The sequence below is a fragment of the Cornus florida genome, unplaced genomic scaffold, assembly GCF_030987335.1.
Source record: "Cornus florida cultivar Cherokee Brave unplaced genomic scaffold, ASM3098733v1 CherokeeBrave_3.0.0_Hap2_scaffold_74, whole genome shotgun sequence".
Lineage (NCBI taxonomy): Eukaryota > Viridiplantae > Streptophyta > Magnoliopsida > Cornales > Cornaceae > Cornus > Cornus florida.
The window spans coordinates 12,501-22,500 of record NW_026775906.1 but is presented as its reverse complement, the minus strand read 5'-3'; positions in this window follow the sequence as shown (position 1 = coordinate 22,500).

The following is a 10,000-nucleotide window of genomic DNA, read 5'->3' as shown; positions in this document are numbered from 1 at the left end:
AATAGTAAGAATCTTCTAGGAGTGCTAGTGTACGCCGCATACCTGGGTGTCCAGCCCATTTGGTGTCATGGCACTCCCGTATCAACTCCTTTCGCAAGTTGCCCCACCTGGGCACAAATAGTCGGTCCCCTGTAGTGAGAAGTAAATCATCCCTTAGCCAAAAGCGCCGAGTCTTCCCTTCTTTAGCCAGCTGAATAAGGCTTTTGGCTAGAGGGTCATGCTGTAACCCCTCCTTGATCCGTTCCACAAGAGGGTGCTGGGGCCGACTTATAGCTGCGAGCTCGGCCTTGCGACTAAGCGCATCCGCCACCACATTGGCCTTGCCCGGCTTATATTCGAAATGGTAAGTGAACTCCGCTAGGAAGTCCTGCCAACGAGCTTGCTTGGGGCTAAGCTTCTTCTGTGTCTGGAAGTAGCTGGTGGCAACATTATCCGTCTTGATCACAAATTGTGCCCCGAGCAAGTAGTGCCTCCAAGTACGTAGGCAATGGATGACCGCCGTCATTTCTTTCTCTTGCACAGTATAGCGCCGCTCAGTGTCATTAAGCTTGCGGCTCTCATAAGCTATGGGGTGTTCTTCCTGCATCAACACACCCCCAATAGCGAAGTCTGATGCATCCGTGTGCACCTCATATGGCTTGGAGTGGTCGGGCAAGCTAAGTACCGGCTCCTCCGTAATTGCCCTCTTCAAGTCATCAAATGCCCCCTGGCACGACTCTGTCCAACTCCAAGCACGCGCCTTCTTGAGAAGGTCCGTCAATGGGGCTGCTCTCGCCGAGTAACCCTTGATAAAGCGGCGGTAGTAGTTGACAAGCCCAAGGAATGAGCGTAGTTCTGTCACCTTAGTGGGCGGCTCCCATTCTTGAATGGCCCTCACCTTTGCCTCATCCATCATTAGCTTGCCATCCCGTATCTTATGCCCTAGGAACAACACCTCCTCTTGGGCAAATGAGCATTTCTCCGTCTTCACATATAGGTCGTTTTCCCGTAGGACTTGGAAGACCGCCCTCAAGTGCTGCACGTGCTCCTCTAGAGTGGTGCTATACACAACAATATCATCCAAGTACACCACCACAAAGCGATCCAAGTAGGGATGGAAGAGCTTGTTCATCAAAGTACAAAAAGTAGCAGGTGCATTGGTGAGGCCAAACGGCATAACAAGAAACTCATAGGAGCCATACCTCGTTACACACGTAGTCTTAGGCTCATCCCCGTCCGCTATCCGCACCTGGTAGTACCCCGAGCGCAAGTCAAGCTTAGTGAAGTAGCGTGCTCCACCAAGCTGATCAAAGAGATCGGCAATGAGAGGAATGGGGTACTTGTTTTTGATAGTCACCTTGTTGAGCGCCCGGTAGTCGATGCACATGCGCAAGGACCCGTCCTTCTTCCTTTGGAACAACACCGGTGCGCCATATGGGGCCTTCGATGGTCGAATATAGCCCGCATCTAACAGCTCCTTAAGTTGCCTCCGCAACTCCTCCAACTCTGGGGGTGCCATCCGATAGGGCACCAAAGCAGGGGGTTTAGAACCCGATTCCAGCTCAATCTTATGATCCACCTCCCTCCTAGGTGGAAGCTTCTTGGGCAGCTCTTTAGGCATCACGTCCGTGTACTCGTCTAGCACGGCTCGTATCTCCTTAGGCACCTCTTCTTGTGGGGAAGGGACTAGCTCATCTTCGGGTGTCTCCAGTAACGTAGCAAGGTAGCTAGTCTCTCCCTTCTTGAAGCCCTTCTTGAACTGCATAGCTGACAAAGCTTGGGCTTCCAACTTGGCGCCTCGCTCCACTGGCACCATGCATGCTGTGTTGCCTTCCATAATACACATAGTGTTAGCAAAAGGGATGGGGAAAGCTCTCACCTTGTCTAAGAACTCCAACCCAAGGACTAGTTTGAAGTCGTCCATGGGTACCACCGATAGATCTATGTGGCCACCCCACTCGCCAATGCATGCTTGGACGCCGTGTGCCATGCCATGTATAGCCTTTGCCGCCGAGTTAACTGCCTTCATGGAGCCCCCTTCTTTGCTATACTTGAGGCCCAACCTCTTGGCCTCGTCAAGGCTCACAAAGTTGTGGGATGCACCCGTGTCCACCAAAGCACGTGTGGGTGTCCCATTAATGCTCGCCTCCACGAACATTAGCCCTTTAGCTGCCGCCTTAGGGACTTCAGTTTTAGCCTTGATGGCATTAAGGATTTGCAATGAACCCATCTGCGCCTCCTCCTGCTGTTGCTCTTCGTAGCGGCTTGTCATGGCATTGAGGGTCTTCCGCTTTGGGCAATCTCGTATCCAATGTGGTCCATCACATATGAAGCAAGAACCCTTAGGCTTGGGTGCTCCTTCCTTGTTCTCCCTTCCCTCTTTGCCTCCATGGCCACCACCTGGCTTACGGGACCAATCCTTGTGGGGTGCAGCGCCCTTGTCTCCCCCACCTTTGCCGGCATACCTCCCCTTGTCCTTGTCTTTGTCTTTTGGCTTGGACGAGGGTTCCTTCTTGGAGCTGAAATCAATAAAGGACTCCGCCTCTGCAATAGCTGTGGCAAGGTCTTGCACGTTGCGCCGCCTCAACTCCGTCTTAGCCCACAACTGCAATCCATCCATGAAGAAGAAAAGAGAGTCCTTGTCGGATAGATCCGGGATCTCAAGAGTCAAGTTAGTGAATTCCTTCACATAGTCCCGAATCGACCCAACCTGTTTTAGCCTTCGGAGTCTGCCCCTAGCTTCATCCTCGGCATTCTCAGGATAGAAATGCTTCTTAATTTCCCTAGTGAAATCAGCCCAAGTATCAATAGAGACCGTACCTTTGCCTATGTCACCATACTTTTTCCTCCACCATAGCATGGCATGGTCGGTGAGGTAGTGGGTCGCCGTACGTATCTTGATGGTCTCATCGGTCATGCCTGTAGCCTCAAAGTATTGCTCCATGCTGAAGAGGAAGTTCTCCAACTCCCTCGCTACCCGGTTCCCACCATAGCACTTAGGCTTGGGAATATCAACCCGGGGTGCTACTACCCCCGTAGTAGCTGTGCCGGACGCCACCGCCCGTTTGCACAATGTCCAGTCCGCTCGCATTTCCTCCACTTGCTCGCGGAAAGTGCCAAGCTCCTGATCAACATAGCCACGTAGGGTGGCAAACTCCCCCAACATAAGTTCTCGAAGTGCTTGGAGCTCCTGCCGAAAGTCACCACTTAGGGCATTGAGTGACCCTTTGACAGCATTTTGGACCTCAACGTCCTCCGACTCCAGCCCATCCATGCGCTGGTGAGCATCCTCAAGCTGCTCCAACACGTTGGCTATGGACCCCTCCATGTTTGCCATACGTGCCTCTAAGCCCGCCATGATGTCCTTCGACCTAGCCCTTGTCCTCACTCCACCGGGAGGGGGATTTGCTTCCCTTCCACGTAGAGTCTCCTCTTGGATGCCAGTCACGTCTGATAGCTCCGCCATAGCTTCCTCCACACAAGGTGTGACGCCTCACGACCTTAGCTCTGATACCAACTGTCACGGACTTGAACCTTTTCAAGCTCCCGTGCGGCCTTAGACACTTTCAAGCCCCCTTGAAGCGCTAAGTCAGCCTACCCGAGTGTGCTAGCTTAGTGAAGACTAAGGCTAGACAAGTGTTTTGCTTACTTGGGTGTGTAGGAAGAGGTTAGGCAAGTGAGCAAGAGAGTTTGGGAATGTATAGAACTTGTATTACTTGAGAGGAGAGATTACAACTTGGTTGCTTGGTGAGGAGCAAATGAACTCCCACCTCCTATTTATAGGCCTTTGGCCTTACAAGAACATTCTAGATGTGTACAAATGTGTGGCCTAGATTTAGTATCTAGAATCCTCCAGAAATATCTACACAACTCTAGAACTATCTACTATGTACAAGACAAGTCTAGAGAATTCTAGAGAATTCTATAGAACTCTAGACAAGTCTAGAAAAGGCTAGACAACTCCACACTAATCTAGAGAATTCCGGAAAGTTCCATACTTGTGTAGAGAAGTCTAGAAAGCTCCAATCCATGCAGGCTCCATGTCATCGTCTGCTGGGCGTCTGCGTGGCGCCTGCGTGGCATAGCCTCTTGGTAGCGGGGTGTGACATTAGAATGTCACGATCCGATTCCTAACGACGCCATGAGCATAAAAGATACGCATGCTGGTTGGCTAAGAACATTCATTGACTGGGAATGGTTCCAGGGAAGGGGCGTGCAGGACCACAGGATGGTACCTCTTCAGAGTTCAGGCAGGTCGACTCGGTTCAGTTCGAGGTGCTTGTCGCTAGTCTTGGACTTGACTATGAAGAAGGGAGTTGGCCATCCCTGCACAAACTGGTCGGGAGCTGGAGCCGTTCCCCTGACGAGGCCATGGCAGGCCGAAACCAGTCAGCATGTATCCTTGGGAGGGCAGGTCGTGGTGGCTGACCAGGGCGCTTGCGCGAGCTGAAGCAACGCCTTGGTGCCGCACGGGCCGTGCCGCTGCGCCAAATCTCTAGGCCCGTGACAAATGGTATCAGAGCAGGACTTGGGGAAAAGCACAGAGGTGTGCCCCCTTGTCGATCCGGGGGTCTTGAGAATGAAGACGGTGCACTGAAAAAGCGTCGGTGGGCAATCAATGCTGTTGGAGGAGAGCCTCCATCTCCCCATGAAGACGCGTCCTTGAAGGGCCGGAGGGCCGCGCGCATCGGATGGCCGGAGGGCCGCGCGCACCAAAGTTCTTGCAAGTTCAAGAGGCGTGCAAACCGTTGTGAAGGGCGGGTATCAAGTCAGCCGGAGGGCGCTTGTTTGCTCGGGGTGTCGCGGAGGCGGCATAACGTGGGGTTGCGTCCCGAAGAAGTGGGCGTCCCTTTAGCCCGAAACCCTATCATTGGGCGAGTGCAGCCAGGGGTTGTACAAGGAAGCGATGGTGGGCAGGCGAGCATACCACTTGGAGGAGACAGGCTTTGGATTGTTGGACGCAGCGGAGTCAGCGCCGCACTGCGACGAGGGCGTCGCAGGATTTGGGTGGGGGAGAATGTCACGATCCGATTCCTAACGACGCCATGAGCATAAAAGATACGCATGCTGGTTGGCTAAGAACATTCATTGACTGGGAATGGTTCCAGGGAAGGGGCGTGCAGGACCACAGGATGGTACCTCTTCAGAGTTCAGGCAGGTCGACTCGGTTCAGTTCGAGGTGCTTGTCGCTAGTCTTGGACTTGACTATGAAGAAGGGAGTTGGCCATCCCTGCACAAACTGGTCGGGAGCTGGAGCCGTTCCCCTGACGAGGCCATGGCAGGCCGAAACCAGTCAGCATGTATCCTTGGGAGGGCAGGTCGTGGTGGCTGACCAGGGCGCTTGCGCGAGCTGAAGCAACGCCTTGGTGCCGCACGGGCCGTGCCGCTGCGCCAAATCTCTAGGCCCGTGACATCCGGCTGACTTCACCGCACAAGCAGGGAAAAAACCAGCACAAGCAAACCAAACACCACCCACACGCCAGGAACTAAAGCTGCCAAGGACAACACCCAATGATTCGCAGGTCCATGACATGCGGTCACTCAAGTGAAAGGCCTAGACAGCAAGGCTTGGCGCGGTATAAATAAAACAAAATATCGAGTGAAAGCCCACCAAGCAAGAACAAGAAGACCGAGGCATCCAAAAATTTTTTTTTTTTTTTTTTCTCCGATATACCGAAGCATGAAGAAGAAGACCGAGGCATCCAAAATTTTTTTTTTTTTTTTTTTTTTTCTCCGATATACCGAAGCATGAATAAGAAGACCGAGGCATCCAAAATTTTTTTTTTTTCTTTTTTGATATACCGAAGAATGAACAAGAAGACCGAGGCATCCAAAATATATATATTTTTTTTCTCCGATATACCAAAGCAAGAACAAGAAGACCAAGGCTTCCAAAATTTTTTTTTTTTTTTTTTTTTTTTTTAATATATATATATATATACCGAAGAATGAACAAGAAGACCGAGGCAACCAAAATTTTTTTTTATTTTCCTCCGATATACCAAAGCAAGAACAAGAAGACCGAGGCTTCAAAAAAATTTTTTTTTTTTTTTCTTTTTTGATATACCGAAGAATGAACAAGAAGACCGAGGCATCCAAAATTTTTTTTTTTTTTTTCTCCGATATACCAAAGCAAGAACAAGAAGACCGAAGTCTCAAATTTTTTTTTTTTTTTTTTTTTTTTTTTTTTTTGATATACCGAAGAATGAACAAGAAGACCGAGGCATCCAAAAAAATTTTTTTTTTTTTTCTCCGATATACCAAAGCAAGAACAAGAAGACCGAGGCATCAAAATTTTTTTTTTTTTTTTTTTTTTTTTTTCGATAAATCCAACCGAGAACAAGAAGACCGAGGCATCCAAAATTTTTTTTTTTTTTTTTTCTTTCCCATATACCAGAGAAAGAACATGAAGACCGAGGCAACCAACAAAAAATAATTTTTTTTTTCTCTTTCCCGGAATTTTTTTTTTTTTTTTTTCGAAATAGCCGAGAAAGAATATGAAGACCGAGGCATCCAACAAAAAAATTTTTTTTTTTTTTTTTCCTAATCTACCCAAGCAAAACAAATAGAAGACCGAGGCATCCAAAAAATTTTTTTTTTTTTTTTTTTTTTTTCGAAAAATTTTTTTTCACAAAAACTTTTTTTTTTTTTTTTTCCCCAAAAAATTTTTTTTTTCGTTCCAAGCTAACCAAGACATCTACTATTCACTAGTAGAGCAATCGAGACTGCAAAGCAAGCAATGGCCTTACTTGCAGCTCTTGGTGCTGAGAACTCCCCCCCCCTATAGTAGTCTTAAGTAAAACCACAGCTCTGACAGGAGTAGATATTGCATGCGAGCGAGGAGTCGTAATGGGCAAAATTGACTCGGGGGACCTCCAAATCGAATTCCGTTTCGAGCAAAACACTTCTTAGGCTTCAAGGAAGCTCCCATAAAATTTCCAAACCCAAACTCCAAACTTCATTTTTTAGCCTACAATGCCCACGTGCACGCCGGTGTGCACGCAGGGGTGCTTGAGCATGCGGGAGAGGAGCCATAATGGGCAACATTGACTCGGGGGACCTCCAAATCGAAATCCGTCTCGAGCAAAACACTTCTTAAGCTTCTAGGAAGCTCCCATAAAACTTCCAAACCCAAACTCCAAACTTTATTTTTTAGCATACAATGCCCACGTGCACGCCGGGGTGCTTGAGCGTGCGGGCGAGGAGCCATAATGGGCAACATTGACTCGGGGGACCTCCAAATCGAAATCCGTCTCGAGCAAAACACTTCTTAAGCTTCTAGGAAGCTCCCATAAAACTTCCAAACCCAAACTCCAAACTTTATTTTTTAGCATACAATGCCCACGTGCACGCAGGGGTGCTTGAGCATGCGGGAGAGGAGCCATAATGGGCAACATTGACTCGGGGGACCTCCAAATCGAAATCCGTCTCGAGCAAAACACTTCTTAAGCTTCTAGGAAGCTCCCATAAAACTTCCAAACCCAAACTCCAAACTTTATTTTTTAGCATACAATGCCCACGTGCACGCCGGGGTGCTTGAGCGTGCGGGCGAGGAGCCGTAATGGGCAAAATTAACACGGGGGACCTTCAAATCGAAATCCGTCTCGAGCAAAGCACTTCTTAGGCTTCTAGGAAGCTCCCATCAAATTTACAAACCCAAACTCCAAACTTCATTTTTTAGCACACAATGCCCACGTGCACGCGGGGGTGCTTAAGCGTGCGGGCGAGGAGTCATAATGGGCAAAATTAACTCGGGGGACCTCCAAATCGAAATCCGTCTCGAGCAAAGCACTTCTTAGGCTTCTAGGAAGCTCCCATAAAATTTCCAAACCCAAACTCCAAACTTCATTTTTTAGCATACAATGCCCCCGTGCACGCGGGGGTGCTTGAGCGTGCGGGGGAGGAGTCATAATGGGCAAAACTAACTCGGGGGACCTCCAAATCGAAATCCGTCTCGAGCAAAACACTTCTTAGGCTTCTAGGAAGCTCCCATAAAATTTCCGAACCCAAACTCCAAACTTCATTTTTTAGCATACGATGCCCACGTGCACGCCGGGGTGCTTGAGCGTGCGGGCGAGGAGTCATAATGGGCAAAAACTAACTCGTGGGATCTCCAAATCAAAATCCGTCTCGAGCAAAGCATTTCTTAGGCTTCTAGGAAGCTCCCATAAAATTTCCGAACCCAAACTCCAAACTTCATTTTTTAGCATACGATGCCCACGTGCACGCCGGGGTGCACGAGCGTGCGGGCGAGGAGTCGTAATGGGCAAAATTAACTCGGGGGACCTCCAAATCGAAATCCGTCTCGAGCAAAGCATTTCTTAGGCTTCTAGGAAGTTCCCGTAAAATTTTCAAACCCAAACTCCAAACTTCATTTTTTAGCATACGATGCCCACGTGCGCGCCGGTGTGCACGTCGGGGTGCTTGAGCGTGCGCGCGAGGAGCCGTAATTGGCAAAATTAACACGGCGGAAATCTAAATCGAAATCCGTCTCGAGCAAAGCACTTCTTAGTCTTCTAGGAAGCTCCCATAAAATTTTCAAACCCAAACTCCAAACTTCATTTTTTAGCATACGATGCCCACGTGCACGCCGGTGTGCACGAGCATGCGGGCGAGGAGTCGTAATGGGCAAAATTAACTCGGGGGACCTCCAAATCGAAATCCGTCTCGAGCAAAGCATTTCTTAGGCTTCTAGGAAGTTCCCGTAAAATTTTCAAACCCAAACTCCAAACTTCATTTTTTAGCATACGATGCCCACGTGCGCGCCGGTGTGCACGTCGGGGTGCTTGAGCGTGCGCGCGAGGAGCCGTAATTGGCAAAATTAACACGGCGGAAATCTAAATCGAAATCCGTCTCGAGCAAAGCATTTCTTAGGCTTCTAGGAAGCTCCCATAAGATTTCTGAACCCAAACTCCAAACTTCATTTTTTAGCATACGATGCCCACGTGCACGCCGGTGTGCACGAGCATGCGGGCGAGGAGTCATAAAGGGCAAACTTAACTCGGGGGACCTCCAAATCGAAATCCGTCTCGAGCAAAGCATTTCTTAGGCTTCTAGGAAGCTCCCATAAAATTTTCAAACCCAAACTCCAAACTTCAATTTTAGCATACCATGCCCACGTGCACGTCGGGGTGCACGAGCGTGCGGGCGAGGAGTCATAATGGGTAAAATTAACCCGGGGGACCTCCAAATCGAAATCCGTCTCGAGCAAAGCACTTCTTAGTCTTCTAGGAAGCTCCCATAAAATTTTCAAACCCAAACTCCAAACTTCATTTTTTAGCATACGATGCCCACGTGCACGTCGGGGTGCACGAGCGTGCGGGCGAGGAGTCATAATGGGCAAAATTAACTCGGGGGACCTCCAAATCGAAATCCGTCTCGAGCAAAGCATTTCTTAGTCTTCTAGGAAGCTCCCATAAAATTTTCAAACCCAAACTCCAAACTTCATTTTTTAGCATACGATGCCCACGTGCACGTCGGGGTGCACGAGCGTGCGGACGAGGAGTCATAATGGGCAAAATTAACTCGGGGGACCTCCAAATCGAAATTCGTCTCGAGCAAAGCATTTCTTAGGCTTCTAGGAAGCTCGCATAAAATTTTCAAACCCAAACTCCAAACTTCATTTTTTAGCATACGATGACCACGTGCACGCCGGGGTGCTTGAGCGTGCGGGCGAGGAGTCATAATGGGCCAAAACTAACTCGTGGGACCTCCAAATCAAAATCCGTCTCGAGCAAAGCATTTCTTAGGCTTCTAGGAAGCTCCCATAAAATTTCCGAACCCAAACTCCACACTTCATTTTTTAGCATACGATGCCCACGTGCACGCCGGGGTGCACGAGCGTGCGGGCGAGGAGTCGTAATGGGCAAAATTAACTCGGGGGACCTCCAAATCGAAATCCGTCTCGAGCAAAGCATTTCTTAGGCTTCTAGGAAGTTCCCGTAAAATTTTCAAACCCAAACTCCAAACTTCATTTTTTAGCATACGATGCCCACGTGCGCGCCGGTGTGCACGTCGGGGT